Here is a 20,715-nt window from a genome sequence, read left to right as displayed (position 1 = left end):
CATTTCTTACAGCTGACGAAACTATGTTGACACATCATTATCACCCAAAGTCCATAATTTACATTAGGGTTCACTTGGTGTTGTACATTCTATGGTTTGGACAAATATATAATGACATGGATCCACCATAATAGTTTCATACAGAAAAGTTTCACTGCTCTAAAAACCCTTTGTGCTCTGCTTATTCATCCCTCCCTCCACCCTAATCCCTGGCAATTGCTAATCTTTTTATTGTCTTCATTGTTTTTCCTTTTCCAGAATGTCATGTACTTGGAATTGTGCATGTGTAACCTTGTCAGATTAGCTTCTTAACTTAGTAATATGCATTGAAGCTTTTCCATGTCGTTTCATAGCTTGGTGGCTCATTTATTGTTAGCGCTGAATAATATTCCATTGTCTGGATGTACCACAGTTTATTCATTCACCTACTGAAGGACATCTTGGTTCAAAGTTTTGACAGTTATAAATAAGCTGCTCTAAGCATTTTGTTCAGATTTTTTGTGAAGACATAGTTTTCAACTTCTTTGGGTAAATACCAAGGAGTATGATTGCTGGATTCTGTGGTAAGAGTATGTTGAGTTTTGTAAGAAACTGTCAAACTGTTTTCCAAAGTGTCTGTACCATTTTGCATTCCCCCCAGCAATGAATCAGAGTTCCTGGTTGCTCCTGGTCAGCATTTATTTGGTGGTGTCAGTGTTTCAGATTATGACCATTTTACTAGATATGTAGTGGTATCTCATTGTTGTTTTAATTTGCATTTCCTTGGTGACATATGATGTGGATGGAGCATGTTTTCCTATTCTTATTTGCCATTTGTGTATCTTCTTTAGAGAGGTGTCTGTTAGGACTTTAGCTGATTTTCAGTTGGGCTGTTTTCTGTTTTCTTACTGTTTATTTACTTGTCTATTTTCTTACCATTGAGGTTTTTCTTTTTTAAAGATTTTATTTATTTATTTGAGAGAGAGAGAGCGAGCATGAGTGGGGGGGCAGGGAGAGGGGGAAGCAGGCTCCCCACTGAGCAGGGAGCCCGATGCAGGGCTTGATTCCAGGATCCTGAGATCATGACCTGAGGCGAAGGCAGACACAATCTACTGAGCCACCCAGCTGCCCCTATTACTGTTGAGTTTTAAGAGTTTTTTGGGTATATTTTAAGTGACAGTCTCCTTTATCAGATATCTCTTTTGCTAATATTTTCTCTCAGTCTGTGGCTTGTGTTTTCATTACATTGAGCTTACTTTATTTTAATTTGATTAATTTTTGAACATGTAGTATAGTTGCAATGTATACAATTTCAAAAGTATTGTATTATTTTCCTAAAGTTGCCATAACAAAGTACCGCTCTGGGTGGTTTTAAACAACAGAAATTCATTCTCTTATGTCCTGGAGGCTACAAGTCTGAAAACAAGGTGTTGGTAGGGCCATGGTCTCTCTGAAGGCTCTAGGAAAGAATCCTTCCTTGCCTCTTCTAGCTTCTGCTGGCTAGGGAAATCCTTGGTGTTCCCTGGCCTGCAACTGTATCACTCTGTTCTCTGCTTCTGTCATCTGTGGGGTTCTCCCTGTGTGCCCCTCTATGTCTGCATTCATTTTTCTCTCTTCTTTTAAGGACATTGGTTATTGGGTTAGGACCCAGCCTAATCCACTATGACCTCTTTTTAACTTGATTATATCTGCAAAGACCCACTTTCCAAATAAAGTCACATTTATAAGTATGGGGAGAGGGGTGTTGGGACTTGAACATGTCTCTCTTTGGGGACACGGTTCTACCTACTACAGATATAAAAGTGTGTAAATGAAAAGTTTCTCTCTCACCTGTGTCTCCAAGTCAACCAGTTCCCCTCCTGAGAGGTCACCAATATTATTTGAGTTATTTTAAATAATTACAACTGGTCTAAAAACGACTTAATGGAGGAAAGTCTCATTTTCTTCTAGAAGAGTCAGTCTTGTTCTCATCTGTTTCATTCATCAAAACTTCCTGATTTTTAGTCATCAGATTTATCCCATGTCCTTGGCTGAGTTCAGGGATAGGGGAAAAAAAAGGTGAAATGTTCAAGTAGAAACTAAATATAGTGAACCTATATTAATCATCGAGTGAAACATATTCTATGTCCATGTGACTCCCTCATTAAATGTCAGACATTGTGTGGGTAGCACTTAATCACTCACTTGCTGGCACAAAGTAGATTGTTGCTAGTTTTAAATCCTAGTAACATTAAATCCTATTGCATTTGGTTGTGATATTTCTTATTTAGATGCACGTTATTAAGTGGTTTTGAAATGAATTTATATTGTGAAAATGATGCTAATTAAAATAAAACTCTTTGAAGCCCTGCTCTATTGAATTAGATGAAACTTATGAAGGATAGTTCTGTTCTTTGATACTTAAAATATGTGCCAATATCTTACGCCTTCTAAAACTATGAAATATATAATGCTGCATAGTATCATATTTAATGATATGCAAAGTCGTGCAGTAAGGAACCAATATTTTTAACTTTGTTTAGCATACAGTTTCCCATAAAGCTCTTTTTAAAACATGATTTGCATCTCTCACTACCATTGTTTCCCAGAATATACTTGGAGAAATGAAGGTCTAAAAGCAGAAGATAGAGTTAACACATTGAGTCAGAAGCCAGGCAATGAGTTAGGGCAGATAGGTAGAACTTTTATGCTACCTGTCTCCAATAGGAGGTGACTTAGGTTCTTTTTGTTGCCATAGGAACCATTGGCTTGCTGTCTGAGAGATGGGGGGATGGAAGATCAGGGGAAAATCCTGGGTTTTGGGGTTGGACAGATCTGGTGTAAATCCCAGCACTGCCACTTACTAGTTATGTGACCTTAGACAAGTTGCTACATTTTTCTAGGCTTAAATTTCTTCATCTACATGGGGAGAAAACACAGTTCCCATGCCTGAAGAATTTACCATCTAATTAGAGGATGAGGTTAGAAGACCTATGGTTACATGATAAGAATTTGATTCTTGCTTTAAGAGGTACTCACAGTGGTTGGGGAGTTTTAAAGGAGGTGGAAGCCAGCGAGTTGTGGAAAAGCAGGAAAGGCTTTGTGGAGGACCTGGTGTTTAGGCAGGTAGATGTACTGACGTTTAGAGACCTGGTAGGGGGAGCATTCCAGGCAGAGCAAAAAACAAAAGCAATGATATGGAGATGAGAAAGAACAGACATTTGAGGTATAACAAGTGGCCTGATTTCTTCAGAGACAGTTGAGATTAAGCAGCCATTATAACTTTTTGGCCTCTGTGCTCTCAGGGATCCAATGGTACAGATAGTCTTAGCAGTGCTTATGGTGGCTTTTGAGTAGACTAATGCATTTAATAACCACTATGACACCATTACCAAGTAAATAACGTTGTACTTGAATAAGAGTAAACTTTTACTGGATGTTCTTAGAAATGTGGTCACTGTACGGAATTGCCAGTACACATATACTCTGGCACAGAGCCCCCATACAATGGAATAGGGACATTTTCAAAAATACTTCAGGATTTCTAAATTATCCTCCCAAATTGGTGTTGAGGGAAAGCTTAATAGATGAATAAAATTTTAACATCATTAAATAAAGTTAAACAGGTTTCTTTACTCCTGAACTTTTTGGAAAGCTTACTGTGCTAATGTGCAGTGTGAGTCCCGTGAAGGGAGATATAGTGTGTGTCATTTCCAGGTTTATGGAACCTCAGAACCCTTTGTTCCTTGACTTCATATTAATAGCTCCCCAAAGATGTTCTCTTCCAGTTATCAGGGTCAGTATTCTTATAGCTGTGGCGCTTCTTCAGAGGCAGATGTTATACTTATCCTTATCCTTACTCTTTTACCGTTCCAGCATAACAGACTTATGGGGGGTGCGGGGGAGGGTAGGACTGGGACAGTACCTAGGAGGTTAGGAGCAATGTAGGCTCCCTGGTGACTCTGATATCTCACGTCCATTCCTCCAACCTCCCACTCCCTCCCTCCATCCCATCTTTGACTTGACCTAAGGTATAAATTACGCCGTCAGTTGTGTGAATAGTTAAGGCTCAAGCCGTAATTGCTCAACTTTTGTAAGAAAAATCTTATTGAAAAGTTGTGAAGAGTCTCTCATGGTCTGTCGGACTCTGGGAAATAAACTGAGGGTTACAGAAGGGAGGGATGGGGGGGAATGGGGTAACCGGGTGATGGGTATTAAGGAGGGCACGTGTTGTGATGAGCACTGTGTGTTATATGCAACTAATGAATTGTTGAACACTACATCAAAAACTAATGATGTACTATATGTTGGCTAACTGAACATAATAAAAAAAACAAAAAAGAAAAGTTGTGAAGAAAAATATAAATATAAACCTAAGTAAAGGTAAAGTAGGTTATAGATCACCTCTAAAATTGCGGCAGATATCATACCTGGACTATTATCATGCAAAGGGAATACATTTGAGAATTTACAAGTTTATTTCTTTTTTTAAAAAATTTATTTATTTATTTGAGAGACTGGGTGGGGGGTGGAGGGGCAGAGGGAGAGGGAGAAAGAAACCCAAGCAGACTCCGTGCTAAATGCGGGGCTTGTCAGGGGACTAATCTCGGGGCTAATGCAAGGGGAGGGGGGGCTCCATCTCATGACCCTGAGATCATGACCCTGCGATCATGACCTGAGCGGAAACCAAGAGTTGGACACTTAACTGACTGCACCACCCAGGTGCCCGAAAATTTACAAGTTTATTTCTAAGTCTAATTTACTTTGATATGAATATTTTAAACCCACGTTAATGTATCCTCCAACCAAACAATACATGTGTAGAAAACTGTCTGCTCAAGACTGAGGTTTGATATTTTTAGATTTAAATAAAACATGTAATTTGGCTCAGAATTATCAAGGATATGCTCTACAATTGGTATTACTACTCTTTGCACATTTCTTTTGATTCTTAGATTCTTAGCACTTCTTTTTTTAAAGATTTTATTTATTTATTTGAGAGAGAGAGAATGAGAGACAGAGAGCATGAGAGGGAGGAGGGTCAGAGGGAGAAGCAGACTCCCTGCCGAGCAGGGAGCCCGATGCGGGACTCGATCCCGGGACTCCAGGATCATGACCTGAGCCGAAGGCAGTCGCTTAACCAACTGAGCCACCCAGGCGCCCGATTCTTAGCACTTTTTTAAGAGTCCAGAAAAAAATTAAAATTCACATTTTTGCTACATGGTATCATTTGTGGAAGTTGGGGGAGATTATAATTGTTTATTAGATTCCTGGAATTCACTGATAGGGATCAGTCATTTCAGTAGAAATCATCATTCTTTTGGCTGCATAACTGTATTTCTTTTTTAAATCTACATGTTCAGTATTTTGACAAAGATCTCCATGATAATTTTTTCTTAATAGTTTTCAGGTAGAAGAGTGTGTGTGCATGTGCGTGCGTGTGAGCGTGCAGAATTGCATGCCTAATGTAGTATCATGTAGTAGACCCATAGAAGACTGTCTTCAGTGATTCTCAGAAGCAAGATACGTTTACTTTCTGACCTCAAAATATACTGAATTTGCTTTCCTTTCATCATCAAAATGCATATGCTTCCTATTGGAAATGATAATATCTCGCCTTTTTGTGATGGATAAGAATTTTTTGTATATAGAAGGCAGGGAACCAATATAGGAAAATGCCTAAAGGAATGTGTATAAGTTGCCAAAATTTATACCTCCTGAGACGTTTCTACGAGCATCATAAATAGCATATAGTGAATGCCTTCCCTCCAGCTGAGCCTTTGAAATAGCTCACTCAGCACTTTTGTTAAATAATATCCCTGGGACATGAACCGAATAACATTTCCTGTTCAGTCTCATCTGTCATTTTCCCAATTCCACAAACCAGTCTCCAGATGTCAAAATATAAAGGTGAATGGAATTGTTTTTATTTACAGCTCTCCCTAAATCAAACCAAGATTATCCCCTGCCACCCATGACCCTTTGTGTCTCTAAACCATCTTTAACCTTCATTGTAGTTTAAAACAATATACTGTACTTGGAGGCCATTTTAGCTGAGTTATATAATCTGCTGTTACAAATTCTGCCAGAGTAAAATTATCATGGGCCTTGGATAATCATTGTAACAGATGCTTCTAGAACCTTTATAAATACTACACTGAAACTCTTTTGCTATTTTAACATCTCCAGTGTTGCAAGAAAGATCTAGATCATTGGTTTCTGTTTCTGTTGCAAGTACTTATAAGTGTGGCTTCAAGGTGTGGAGGAAACATGAAGTGAAAGTGCACTGTGAAACACTAAAGTGCTATGTAAGTATTGGGGTATTATATTGGTTTCATGAAGCTTGACTTATCTGTTCTGTGTGCACTTTAGGTTTTCAGGTGTGCAAGTTTTATTATATTCCATTAGGGGAAAATGGCTCATGTAGTCTTTTGAATTGCCTCTCATATGTCCAGAAGCTTGGGTATTAATAGACTCAATTTTAGAAAAGAAGGACCCATAAATAATACCTAGTTGAGTTGCTTCATTTTTCAGATCAGAAACTAAGTTTTAGAGGATAAGTTACCTTGACCAAGCCAGTTAGTAAGAGTGCTGAGTTAGGAGCTGTCTAGCTGTCTAGCCAGATCCCCAGGTTATCACTCATACTTCAGTTCAGTAGATATGGAGTCTTGTCAGACAGCAACACCAACAACCACAAAACATGTTGGCTTTGCCCATATTTTTAGCATATTTTCTTCTGCATAAAAAATATACTCAATAATAAATCTGCCTTCAGCAGATTTGATTTTCCCATAATCAGGCATTATGATCAATTTAGAAGTGTGGATCTAATGATTTTGAAATTCTAGATTTTTATGATATTTTAATTTACTTCATAGAAACTTGTTAACTTATTGTTATGTTTTTATTACTTTTTAAAATACAGGTTTTAAAAAACACACTCTTTTTTCTCCTGTGACTTTTATTACACTATGTCTTGGGGAAGAAAAGGAAGTTTTCATAGCTTGTATCTGATGTTACATTCACATTATTGCTTAAGAACAGGGGTTAGATGTCACTTGGGACTTTACTATGGTATAGCCTGACTCTGAATTTCATCCTCACATTGGTGAGGTGGTGTGAAAATCTCTTAACATTAGAAGACCTGGTTGAGTTCCTGCAATTGCTACCTTTCACCTACTGTTTTCATTTGGGTCATCACTATGCCCTCTGAACCTGTTTTGTAATAGATACAATGGGAATAATACTTGTCCAGTCTGTGTCTTAGAATGTGACACTCATAGCATTTCTGAGAAATTTATAAAAGAGTACTTTATTTTGTTTGGAAGCCCTTGAACCTTTTGGGTATTTTTCTCTCAATAGGGACATCAAGGGGTCACATCAAACCCCCAGTATCTGTTCCTGAAGAAGAAGAAGGAGGAGGAGGAGTAAGAAGAGGGGGAGGAGGAGGAGAAAATGTTTTATAAATTGAAAAATGTAATCTAAAGACAGTATAAAGGGGTCTAATATTGTTAGCAGGAAACCCCCCTCCTTCAAAGGTTTTTTAATTGATACCTTGGGACCAGGAAATTGCTCTACTCTGCTATTTGCTATCCTGTCCTATTTTTCAAAATCTTACCCTTCCCTCACATCCGCTCTCAAATGCTGCTCTTCTTGAAGCTTCTCTGATTCCCCTCTCTACCCCCGACCCCGCCAATTAGATTGGGTATCATAGTGGTTTTTTTGTAGTTACTCTATAACTGGAATGGAAGCTTCAGGGATTGCTCTCATGAAGCATTTAGGAGAAGGCCTTGCACATTGTAGTAACTCAGTAATATTTATTAAGTTGATTTTGGGGGAAAATGCATTTTTTTTAGTATTGTTTCTCAATTCCTTCCTTATAATTTTACTTTGTGTTATTTATCTAGAGTTGAAATAATAGGTGGGGGAAAAATCTACCTTCAAATGTCTTTCAGTATATATATTTTTATTAACTGGAATTTGAGAGGTTGAAAAAAAGTGGTATTTTAGAGGATCATAATTTATTTTATAAATCAATTGAGCTGCACATCTTGATTTTTAAATCTTATTTTCCATTCATATTTTTTTTCTAGTGATCATAGTGAAGCATTCAAAGCTAAGAACTGAGTCTTGGGCAAATGATTCCTCAAAAAATTATATTCATTTTTAAAAAGGAAGTTTATTTCCATTTACTCATAGAAAATCAATTTTTAGGAGAAAAGTGTGTTGTCTCAAAGATTGATGACATGTTCAAGATGGAGACCAGAGCATTACTACCCTAGTTCAAAAGTACGTGTAGGAGCCATTGTGAACAGTGATGCTTCACATTTTGTTTTCCACTACTAGAGTGTTCTAAAGTGATAAAAATCATTCTTTACAATATTATGGTCAAAAAGAAAAGATATTTATTGGCTGAGGGCCTTGTGTTTCTAAATCTTTGTCTGCAGTTATGATGGAAATTTTTATAGAGTTGTAACTCAAGTTGACATTAATGGGAATCGCTTCATTATGATCTTGTCTTGCCTTATTAGATGGTCATTTGGAAACCTTAATCAGATGGTTCTATGACCAAGTAGAAATAGTGCCTTATCTTTTGTGTTTTAATCTTTGGGTGGTCCCACTAAGTGTAGCTTTAGTGTGCACCCTTCCTTTGACTGTTAACATCTCTTACGATGATTACTAGGCTAGCCACAGTGACCAATTGACATTTCTGTTATTACTGACTTTCCTAAAGATTCATTATCAGATGATGACAGTACTCGTAAAGTTTCTGACTAGGTAGTCACTCTTTGCTTTTCTTAGTCTTTTGCTGTCACCGCCCCCCCCCGCCCCGCCATGAACCTCTATAGTGGAGGTGGCCCTTAACCTTTAATCCTAATGTAAAGGAATGTGGAATGGGGCAAAGAGACCAAGAGAGCTCAGTGGTAGCATTGGCTCTGACCACTAATGAGCTTTAGAGCTTTGAGCAAGTGACTCCAGACTTCATTTTTCTGATCAGTAATATGTAGGTTGTATTAGGTAATTTCAAAGATGCCTGTGGCTCTAAGATTCTATAATTCATCAAAATTCATCTGCCAGAATGGCACTGTAATAATTAGATAGACTGACAGCTGGATGCAGGGAAATGGCAGAGCTAAAAGCTTCAGTCTACACTATCCCTGGTGAACATTCATGTTTGCATATTTTAATAACAATATTCTCAGCATTCCACCTCCACCCAATCACTCACTTAGCAAGAAGCTTTCTCCCTCTTAACATTTTACAACTGTGTACTTTACTGGAATTCATTAGTACCAACAAAAGGAGTAACAGTGATATTTTAATATACCTTTAATATCATTGCTTGTATTTGAGAAACCAATTGAAAGACTTAGCTTTGACTTCTAAGGAAGAAAAAAATTGCCTGTCTTTAGTGGAAGAAAAAAGACCTCCAATAAAGAATAATGCCCCAGAATTGTCATTCACTTCACACTTGCTCCTCTTTAGGCATGCAGAACCTCATGTGTTCTTAAGCATAAAATGGAAGGTGACACATTAAATGAAGGGTCTTTCTGAAAAATAAAGTAGACAAAATCACTTTACTCTCAAGAATAGTTGTGAAGTAAAAACCAAAATAATAGCTTATTCATAGCTAATATTTTGCTTAAGTACAGAAAGGTCAGAGGGAAATCCAGTAAATGTCAATACTGTTTGTCAGGTGGGGAAACTCACAACATCTCCTGAGAAATTTAATTTATATTAATGAGGAGTGAGACCTGCCTAGGGCTCTCTCAGAGATTGCTCTGGTGTCAATTTTAATGATCTAACTTCATGAAAAGGATTTTTAACAAATTATTCAGCTAGACAACCTCATATGAGATTACTTTTTAATCGTGAAGCCTCAGTTGCTCTGACCCTGGCTGAACCACCATCACATGTTGGGGCTTCTTGAGGACTTGCCTCACTAAATTGATAACTTACTATCATTTCTGGCCCTTGTTGGGTTATCAGGGGACCAAGCCAACCCAAGTCAGATTCTGACAGTAAAGTTCTAATTCAGTTCAGCAGACATTCATGCAGACCTCTCACTGAGGCAATGTGGGTGTGACGACAAGGGCTACTATTTATAAACACTTACTATGTGCCAGGCACCCTACTAAGCATTTTTTATTGCCAGTTTCTAAGCTCAACAATGGTTTTACAGAATTACAGAAGAGGAGATGGAGACTCAGAGATGTTAAGTCACTTGCTCAAGGTCATACTGTTAAGTGATTGGCAGAACCAGGATTTCATAAGTCTGTTTGGCTCCAAAGTCCATGGTTTCCCACTACTCACCTATTTCTTAGATTTTTCCTTTACTTGTGTAACTTCTTAATGTTCACAACAGCTTCCGTTTATCTAGCAAAGGTATGTTTCAGATATTGTGCTTGGTGTTGTATTATGTAAACCTCTGAAATAGACTTCTGAGTGAAGAAGGAGGGCTAGAGGGTTAAGCAGCTTGTCCCATGTCAGACAAGCTTGGAGTCAGCTCCAAAATAATGGGGCTAGGATGCTAACCTGAGTCTGTCTGATCTTCCCAACCTATGTTCTTACTGTTAGAGAGCTGGGACTCCAACAGTGTGTCCTGGGTTGGTAGAAAGGTGACAAAGCCTGCTCCCTACACTCTAGTAGCAGGAAGTCCACTGGGTTGAGATGGGCACAAATTCAGGTGTCTATAAAACCAAGTAGAATGATGTAAATGTGAAATGAAGTGATTTTTAAAAGGTGCTGGGCAAGCACAGAAGTAGGAAAATTAATGCCAAATAAAAGATACAGAATGGTTTTGCCAAGATGGAGGCATTTAATGAACTGGATTTCAAAATACAGAGAACAAAAGGAAACATATTTCAGGCCAAGGAACTAGTTTCCCCTTGAGTACAGCTCTGGCCATATTTCTTATATTTGAATGTATAGTGTTTTTGTTATTAATTTCAAATAGTTTGTAACTTTAGTCTTAATTTTCTCATTGGTTCATGACTTAATTTCTAGTTATCAGAATCTATAACTGGTTAGATTTTTTTGGTTATCTATGAAGTTGTTTTTGTTTGCATTGTTTTTGAGTCAAAGAAAATTACTGAACTATTCTTGGTTTAGGAAATCATTAAGGCTTTCTGTGTTACCTATTAAATGATCAATTTTTATAAATGTTCTGTGGAGGGGCATCTGGAGGGTTCGGTTGGTTAAGCATCCGACTCTTGATTTCGGCTCAGGTCATGATCTCAGGGTCATGAGATCAAGCCCCACGTCCCGCTCCCCAATTAGCAGGGAGACTGCTTGAGATTCTGTCTCTCTCTCCCTCTCGTTTTGCTCCTCCCCCTCTCTAAAATAGATAAATAAATCTTTTTTTAACAAAAAGAAATAGTCCATGGATATTTGAAATTAATATTGAAATGTAGATAAATTTTCTAAGGAGTCAAAGGTATGAAACTGTTCATTCATCAAGTTTATTAATTGTATTATTCTCATCCTTATTTTTTCTTTGAGGGGCTAACAAATTCTGAGACAAGAGTCTTCCACTGGTATTTTGGATTCATGAAATTCTTAATATTTCTCAGTTTTTACTTCATATAACTAGATGCTGTGTGTTTTGGTGTATAAAAGTGTGAGATTGTTATGTCTATTTCAGCTATACTTGCTAATCAATATAAAATATCTATTTTGATCCATTTAATTTTTGTGAATTAAATTTACTGTAAAACAGGAGACAGGGAGATGCAGGCTTCCAGTTATGGAATGAAAAGTCACAGGAATAAAAGACACAGCTAGGGACTACAGTCAGTGATACTGTAACAGCGATATAAGGGGGACAGGTGTTAGCTACACTTGGGTAAACATAGCACAATGTATAACTTGTTGAATCACTAAATGGTACACCTGAAGCTAATGTAACATAGTGTGTCAACTATATTCAAAGATTAGAAAATTTACTGTAAAACAAATATCGTCTTAGCTAATCTGTTTATATATGAGATACATTGTATCCACCACCCTTTTTTCATTTTGTTTTAGGATTATCTTGTATATTAATAGTTTTTTTACTCTTGTTAAGAATGTAGCCAATTAATATTTATTTTGATTGCTCATATGATAGGTCATATGCCTGCCACCATTTTATTTTGTGTTTTCTGGTACTTTGTTGGTGTGTTTTATTTCAGCCTTTAATTCTTTCTTTCACTTATTGACTTCTTTTAAAAATGCTTGAAATTGTTCATTTTCTTTTCTACTAGTGGTGCCTTTTTAATCAATACATATATACTTTATCAATATTCAAAATAAAAATATCTGTAACCTCCAAATAAATAAGAAAACATATTTAGCATGCTTTAATTGATCCTTTTTTACTCCTCCCTCTTCCTTCAATACTTCAAATATTTTATAGAAATAATCTGAAAATTTATTTTCACATCATCATCCATGTAGGCATATTTTACCTATATATTATGTCTCTCTCTCTCTCTCTCTCTTTTTTAAAGATTTTATTTATTTGACAGAGAGAGAGAGCGAGAGCAGGAACACAAGCAGGGGGAGTGGGAGAGGGAGAAATAGGCTTCCCGCCAAGCAGGGAGCCAGATTCAGGGAGCCATATGCTGGGCTCCATCCCAGGACCCTGGGATCATGACCTGAGCTGAAGGCAGACGCTTAACGACTGAGCCACCCAGGCGCCCTATTATGTCTCTTTTAAAAACATTTTCTCGGTAATTAATTACATGAACATTTACAGCCACAGTGAAGTAATTTAACTTTGTTTTACTGGGTTCATTGCTCCTAACCATTTTGTGTCTGCGATCACACCCATTTCTTGAGTTTTTTATTTGGATTAATTTGTCATTTGGCTGGAGTAATTTTTCTTCCTCAAGTAATTTTTCCTGAAAGGGTAAATGAGTGGACAGTATTATTGGTACCACCAGTGACTTTCATATTATTATACCTAACAATCAGTTCTTTGTCCTCATCTTAAGCTTTCTGTAGCAACTGACAATCAGTTTCTCTTATATTCATTTGGCTTCTAAGATGCCCACTTTGAAACAGTTCTCCTTTTATCTTAACTATAGAGAACAATCAGATGGTTACCAGAGGGGAGGTGTGTGGGGGGATGGGTGAAATAGATGAAGAGGGTTAAGAGTACTCTTATCTTGATGAGCGCTGTGTAATATATGCAACTGTTGAATCACTATATTGTACACCTGAAATTAATGTAACACTGTTAACTATAATGGAATTAAAAATTTTAAAAATTCTCCTTTTAGCTCACTGGACTGTATTTCTTTGCCAGTTCTTCTTTATCTCCCTAGTCTCTTTATGTTGAGATGTCTCAGGGCTTGTTTTTCAACTCTGCTTTCTTCTGTTTACTCTTATTCCCTAGGTGATCTCATTTAGGTTCATGGCTTTAAATGCCATCTATATAAATCCAAAGTTTACATCTTTAGCTCTTATGAATGTGAATGAATACCTCCTACTGTATACTTGATATCTGAAAATTAACATGCCCCAAACTGAACTCTCATTTTCCCTACCCAAACCTGAACTTTCTTTCTTTTTTTTTCCCATTAAACTTTTGTTTTAATGGGTCTCAAAATTCTGTGACAGATTTTTGGTCAAGTTGTTTCCATTAAAAAGTACTGATTTTAAAAACTAATAACTTAAAACTGCCACACACACACACACAAAACAAATGGTCCACAAAACATTCTCCTTTCCTTCTGAAGGTTTTATGATGCATTGCTATCATTAACCAGTCTCTTACTCTTAAACTTAAATGGCCAATTGACACAAACAGTTCTGAGACCGTTCTTCCACCGCTGATTAAGACTGGGGTGGCAGGTATTGGGGATAATATTCATTTAGCCTTCTGAGCTTTCTGGGCAGACTTGGTGACCTTGCCAGCTCCAGCTGCTTTCTTGTCCACTGCTTTGATGACACCCACAGCAACCGTCTGTCTCATGTCACGAACAGCAAAATGGCCCAGAGGAGGAGAGTCAGAGAAGCTCTCAACACACATAGGCTTGCCAGGAACCATATCAACAATGGCAGCATCACCAGATTTCAAGAACTTGGGACCATCTTCCAGCTTTTTTCCAGAATGACAATCTATCTTCTCCTTCAGCTCAGCAAACTTGCAAGCAACATGAGCTGTGTGACAATCCAGCACAGGGGCATATCCAGCACTGATTTGGCCTGGATGGTTCAGGACAATCACCTGAGCCGTGAAGCCGGCTGCTTCCACTGGTGGGTCGTTTTTGCTGTCACCAGCCACATTGCCACGACGAACATCTTTGACAGTACGTTCTTAACATTGAAGCCCACATAGTCCCCAGGAAGAGCCTCACTAAAAGCTTCATGGTGCATTTCAACAGACTTTACTTCAGTTGTAACATTGACTGGAGCAAAGGTGACCACCATGCCAGGTTTAAGAACACCAGTCTCCACTCGGCCCACAGGGACAGTACCAATACCACCAATTTTGTAGACATCCTGGAGAGGCAGACGCAGGGGCTTGTCAGTTGGACGAGTTGGTGGCAGAATGCAATCCAGAGCTTCAAACAGTGTGGTTCCACTGGCATTCCCATCTTTACGGGTGACTTTCCATCCCTTGAACCAAGGCATGTTAGCACTTGGCTCCAGCATGTTGTCACCATTCCAGCCAGAAATTGGAACAAATGCTACTGTGTCAGGGTTGTAGCCAATTTTCTTAATGTAGGTGCTGACTTCCGTAATGATTTCCTCGTATCTCTTCTGGCTGTAGGGTGGCTCAGTGGAATCCATCTTGTTAACACCAACAATTAGTTGTTTTACACCCAGTGTGTAAGCCAGAAGGGCATGCTCACAGGTCTGCCCATTCTTGGAGATACCGGCTTCAAATTCACCAACACCAGCAGCAACAATCAGGACAGCACAGTCAGCCTGAGATGTGCCTGTAATCATGTTTTTGATAGTCTTTGTGTCCTGGGGCATCAATGATGGTCACATAATACTTGTTGGTCTCGAATTTCCACAGGGAGATATCAATGGTGATACCATCACGTTCAGCTTTCAGTTTATCCAAGACCCAGGCATACTTGAAGGAGCCCTTTCCCATCTCAGCAGCCTCCTTCTCAAAATTTTCGATAGTTCTTTTGTCGATCCCACCACATTTGTAGACCAGATGACCAGTAGTGGTAGACTTGCCTGAACCTACGTGTCCAATGACGACAATGTTGATGTGAGTCTTTTCCTTCCCCATTTCGGTTTAGGTTGAGCAGTGGTTTTTACATCTGTGTTCTGGCGGCAAGCCCGTTGCAGAAAAGCCAAACCTGAACTTTCTTAAGTATTACTCGTCTTATTAAGTGTCAAAGTTAGCATTTCCAGTTGCTTAAGCCAAAAACATTGGAGTCATCCAGTTCATCAAGCAATATAAAACCTTTTGGTTGTCGAATTCACTGGAAGATCTTGTAAGCTCTATCATCCAAAATATATCTAGAATCGGACCATTTCTTACCATCATCCTGTTACTACCCTTGTCTAAGCTACTAGCATCTATTTCTGTTGCTGCATAGTCTCCTAGCTGGTTTCTCCATTTTTACCTTTGGCCCTCCACAGCCCATTCTAGCAGCCAGCTGGCATCCATTTCACTAAGAGTAAAAGTCCATATCCATATGATGGTCTACAAGATCTGTACCCACCCCCCACTCTGAACTCATCTTCCCCTAACAATCTCCTCCTCATCCACTCTTCTCTAGCCTCATTGATCTCCTTGTTGTTCCTCCTTCATAGCAGGTGTTTATTCCAAGGCCTTTGCATTTGCTGTTCTTTCTGCCTGAATGCTTTCTCCCAGATTTCAACATGGCTCCCTCCTTCACTTCCTTCAGGTTTCTGCTCGTAGGTCGCCTTATCTACGGTGCTTGGAATGTGCCTCACATGTTGTAATTCCTCCATAAACATTTGTTGATGTCTGTGCATAGTTGAAAAATGTTTTTATCAAGAATGGGTAGGGATGCCTAGGTGGCTCAGTGTTAAGTCTGCCTTCAGTTCAGGTCATGATCCCGGGTCCTGGGATCGAGTCCCACATCTGGCTCCCTGTTCAGTGGGGAGCCTGCTTCTCCCTCTGCCTGCTGCTCCCCCTGCTTGTGCTTGATCACTCTCTCTCTCTCTCTCCCTCTCCCCCTTTCTCTCTCTGACAAATAAATAAAATCTTTAAAAAAAAAAGAATGGGTGTAAAATTTTATGTCCTAATCCTTTGTTCTTAGAATTATGATCAGACCAATTTTTAAGAATCTTTTTGGGGAAAGATATTTAATAAATGGTAGCTATTATTTTTAAGGATGACATTTTCTGTTACTTTGATTATCTTTTTTTTTTTACATCAGTAAACATTTATTAAGGGTCTACCATGTATTGGGCATGTGCTAGGTATGTGTGTGAGGAGGATAAAGATGGATAAGATAAGTCACTTATTCTCTAGGAGTTTATACTCTAATTGGGGGGAAATTATAATATACTAGGAATTGTGGATAAGTAACACTGTAAAATATATATTTATGTTATTGGTATATATTTATATCTAGTTATATTTATCTTTACTCAAATTATTTTTGTATCCATCCATCATCCATCCATCCATCCATCCATCCATCCACCCACCCAGCCAGCCAGCCAGCCAGCCAGCCAGCCAGCCAGCCATCTAATCAGTGGAGCCTTGTTTCCTTTTTGCCCTGAGTTGAAGAGAAGAAAAAAATGGTCTTGGATGAACCTACTCTGGATAAGCATTGGTTGATGTCAAGTTACCATGATTATAGTGGGTCAGGCAGCTCTATTGTTTAAAAATGTGTTGCAAAGTGCATGAATAAAATACTTTTCCCGTGTGGACCAAGGCTGAAGCTCTACTCCCCTATAGGTTTTATAATGTTGCTCTAGATAATGTGTACTGTTAAATTATGACTCATCCGTATGATGAAATAGTGTGAGGTTATTATATCATTCTAAAAGAATACTTGACATTCTTATAATTTGTTAAGTAGGGAAAAATTCATATAAAATGCTATTTAGTATAGTCTATATGCATTGAAGATGACTGGAAGAGGATATGCCAGAAAGTTCACAGTAGCTATTTTGGGGTAAAGGGATTATAGCTGGTTTTGATTGTATGCTTTATATGTAGTTTTTCTTAAGTTTTCTAATATGAATGTCTATTACTTTTTTCCTTTTTTAAAAAAATTGTGGTAAAATCCGCATCATGATTCACTTTTCCCTTGCTGCTTTCAAAATTATCTCTTTGTCTTTTGCAAGTTTGATTATACTGTGTCTTAGTGTGAGTCTCTTTGAGTTCATTTTGTTTGGAATTTGTTGGGTTTCTTGGATTTTACATTCATGTTTTTCATCAAATTTGGGAAGTTTTCAGCCATTATTTTTTCAAATTTTGACTCTGCCTCTTTCTCTCTCTCTTTTCTGGATAATGAAAACATCTGTCTTTCACTTTATAATGAAATCGTCTTAAGGGTATTATAAAATTGTTTTTTAGTGAATGAATGAATGCCAGGGAGAGGGAAAACTGGGTATTGTGTGGATGGACAAGAATTTGTTTGCTGGTTATCTACCCCAACACTTCTGGGTATGGAGATAGTATGGATAGTGGATGTGGCATACCATCCAGCATTCTAAAACAATGTTTTCAAAGTGTGGTCCTGACCAGCCACATCAGCATCAATATCAGCATCACTGAGCAACCTGTTGGGCAAATTCTACTCAGGGAGATAGTCTTCTTCATTTAAGAGGTCCTCCAGATGATTCTGCTGTGTGCTAAAATTTGAGAACCACTGTTCTATAGGAAGGGATCCTTAACTTGAAGTTTAATATCTACACCATTCCCCTCTGTCCTTTGCTCTATTTGAAAGTTTTCCCTATTTTTGTATTATAGGAAGGGAATATTTCGTATCTTTTTACCCTGTCAGATTGATCCTTGCAACATCTGGATGAAGTTGCAAGGAATCTGAGGCATAGAACTTAAATAAATATTCATAGGCTATGGAGGCAGTGTCAGAAATAAGAGTCAGGTCTTCAGATTCAGAACTCTGTCCACAAGAACATACATGCTCAGGTTTTCCTATCAAGGAGGGCACGTACTGCATGGAGCACTGGGTGTTATACGCAAACAGTGAATCATGGAACACTACATCAAAAACTAATGATGTAATGTATGGTGACTAACATAACATAATAAAAAAAACCCAAACTGACAAATTGTAAAAATTTATCATAGAAGCTTTTTGTTCATGTTTTTGTTTTCTTTTGCGTTTAATTATCCAAATATTAATTGATGTTAATTAATTAAAAATCGTTATTAGATAAAAATTGTTTTGTTGCTGTTTTGCTCTCATATTGTCACATCCTATTGCTGTTTATTGTTAGTTGTAGGTACCCGTACTGACTGGCAAAGGAAACCATTTAGGGCCCTCAGGGTTAATCTAGAGAACCTAGGCTTTCTCTTGGTTACTTTTTAGCAAAGTCCTGTTTTACCTTCAAAGGTAAGACAAATCAAGACCAGTGCTTTGAGATGTTTATTTGATTTCATCTTTATTTTCTTTTGACGTTATATTTATTTTCCAGTAGCTGTGGTGAAGTGAAAACCAACAAAAAAATCAAGAACAAGTGTTTGAGGATAAAAATCAGTTGAGATTTAGGGCAGTACAGGGTGTGGATAAAATACACTGAAATACATGCCACCTAGAGCAAACAGGTAAAATAGAACAGTTGGAGTTCAAGTGTTCCAGAAGCTGATATGAGTGGAAAACTCATCAGCTAAAGCAATTTATCTAAAGGTCAAATGAATCCATTTTCTTGCACAAAATGGATATATAGTATATACCATTAAAAGTAAGGTTTTCTTAGGTTAATACCCATTAGAAGAACAGGCTTTTTAAGAAAAGAAATACTCATTTTACTGTCACTGTTGTATTTTCTAGATTTGAATTGGTTCTGTGTTTTGGGATTAAATTGCTCTTTGATGGATAAATGCTAGCTGAAATAAACATGCTAATTATGTTTTCTGTTATCATAATGCCTTTTCAAAAAATTTATTTTTAATTAACTTTCTTGTATGGCATATAAGTTCTTGTCTTCAACTTTTCTATTAGCAGAATTTTAATTCTAGGCATTTTCATCTTTTTCTGCCTCTTCCTTTTTTCTTTTTAAAGGTTGTATTTATTTATTTGACACAGAGAGACACAGCGAGAGAGGGAACACAAGCAGGGGAGTGGGAGAAGGAGAAGCAGGCTTCCCACGGAGCAGGGAGCCTGATGTGGGGCTGATCCGAGGACCCTGGGATCATGACCTGAGCCGAAGGCAGATGCCCAACGACTGAGCCACCCAGGCGCCCTGCCTCTTCCTTTTTAAATCTACCTTTTAAACTTAAAAAAGTCGATAAGAAGGGGGTGTGTGATTTTTTAAACTTCTTTGACTTCCTCATATAAGCAAATAATCTCAGTTTTTTTTTTTTATTTTAAAGATTTTATTTATTTATTTGAGAGCGAGAATGAGAGAGAGAGAGCATGAGAGGGGGGAGGGTCAGAGGGAGAAGCAGACTCCCCGCCGAGCAGGGAGCCTGATGCGGGACTCGATGCCGGGACTCCAGGATCATGACCTGAGCCGAAGGCAGTCGCTTAACCAACTGAGCCACCCAGGCGCCCGCAAATAATCTCAGTTTTAAACAGGTTTCCTATTTCTATGTAGGCAAAGACTACTGTCCATAGTTTGGAAGCCTGTCCTAGACTGTGAAGCCAGAATAGATATGATACTTTGGACAGGATTTGATTTGGAGAGTTTTGTAGATTGGCTCAAGGAGCTAATGAGGGAAGGGTGTTGTTTTGATATCCTAGGATGTCATTTGCTTCCTGTTCTTCTGTAAGTAAGGCCTGGGGCTTTACCCTAAACAGATATTTAATGCATTTTATTCCAGTAACATCACCATCATCATCATCAATGATAACATATATTTAGGGCTTACAATGTGCTAGACACTGTACTAGGTATTTATATATGTTACCTGCTTATTCTTCATAGCAGTCCTGTTGCAAAAGGGATATTATTTTCCCCATTTTATTTTATTTTATTTTTTATTTTTATTTATTTATTCATGAGAGACAGAGAGAGAGAGAGAGGCAGAGGGAGAAGCAGGCTCCCAAGGAGCAGGGAGCCTGATGCGGGACTCGATCCCAGGACCCTGGGATCATGACCTGAGCCGAAGGCAGACACTTAACCATCTGAGCCACCCAGGCACCTGTCCCCATTTTAGATGGGAAAACAGAGGTTCACAGAGGTTAGCAACTTGCCCATTGTCTCAGTTAAAAAGTGGCAGCCCTGGGATATAAACCCAGATCTACTGGACTCCCAGGCCCCAGCTCTTAAGCATTAGGCTGTAATACTTCACAAGAAATTCATTATAGTACCAGAAAAAACAGATCTCACAACATGAGATAGTGGGAAATAGATTCATAATCTAAAGCCAAAAATTGTCTTAGATCACTGTCTAGGATAATGCTTATATTTCTAAAAAGAGAAAGTCGAGGTCTAGAGAAGTCATGGGACCTGGTCATGTTCACACAGTTAGTGTAGAGTAGAACCAATCTAGAGCCCAGGTCTCTTGACTTTTAGATTGGTGCTATTCCCACTCCCTCTCCCTTCATGTGTCTATCCTCCTGGTAGGGGAATACTTAGTGTAATCCCAGTGTAGAAAAGGAACAAATGGTAAGGGTATGAAGGGTATGACTA

The 20,715-nt window shown here is 38.2% G+C and overlaps 1 protein-coding gene and 1 pseudogene across 1 annotated transcript in view; one reads left to right on the top strand and one right to left on the bottom strand.

Annotated features, from left to right (window-relative positions):
• Positions 1 to 20,715, top strand: part of PPM1L (protein phosphatase, Mg2+/Mn2+ dependent 1L) — a 293,781-nt gene that overhangs the window by 121,339 nt on the left and 151,727 nt on the right. The window lies entirely within an intron of this gene.
• On the bottom strand, positions 13,814 to 15,196 carry LOC110591665 (annotated as a pseudogene).

Source organism: Neomonachus schauinslandi, chromosome 1, assembly GCF_002201575.2.
Source record: "Neomonachus schauinslandi chromosome 1, ASM220157v2, whole genome shotgun sequence".
Classification (NCBI taxonomy): domain Eukaryota; kingdom Metazoa; phylum Chordata; class Mammalia; order Carnivora; family Phocidae; genus Neomonachus; species Neomonachus schauinslandi.
The sequence above is the reverse complement of the archived record's forward strand: the minus strand, read 5'-3'. Positions and strand labels throughout refer to the sequence as shown.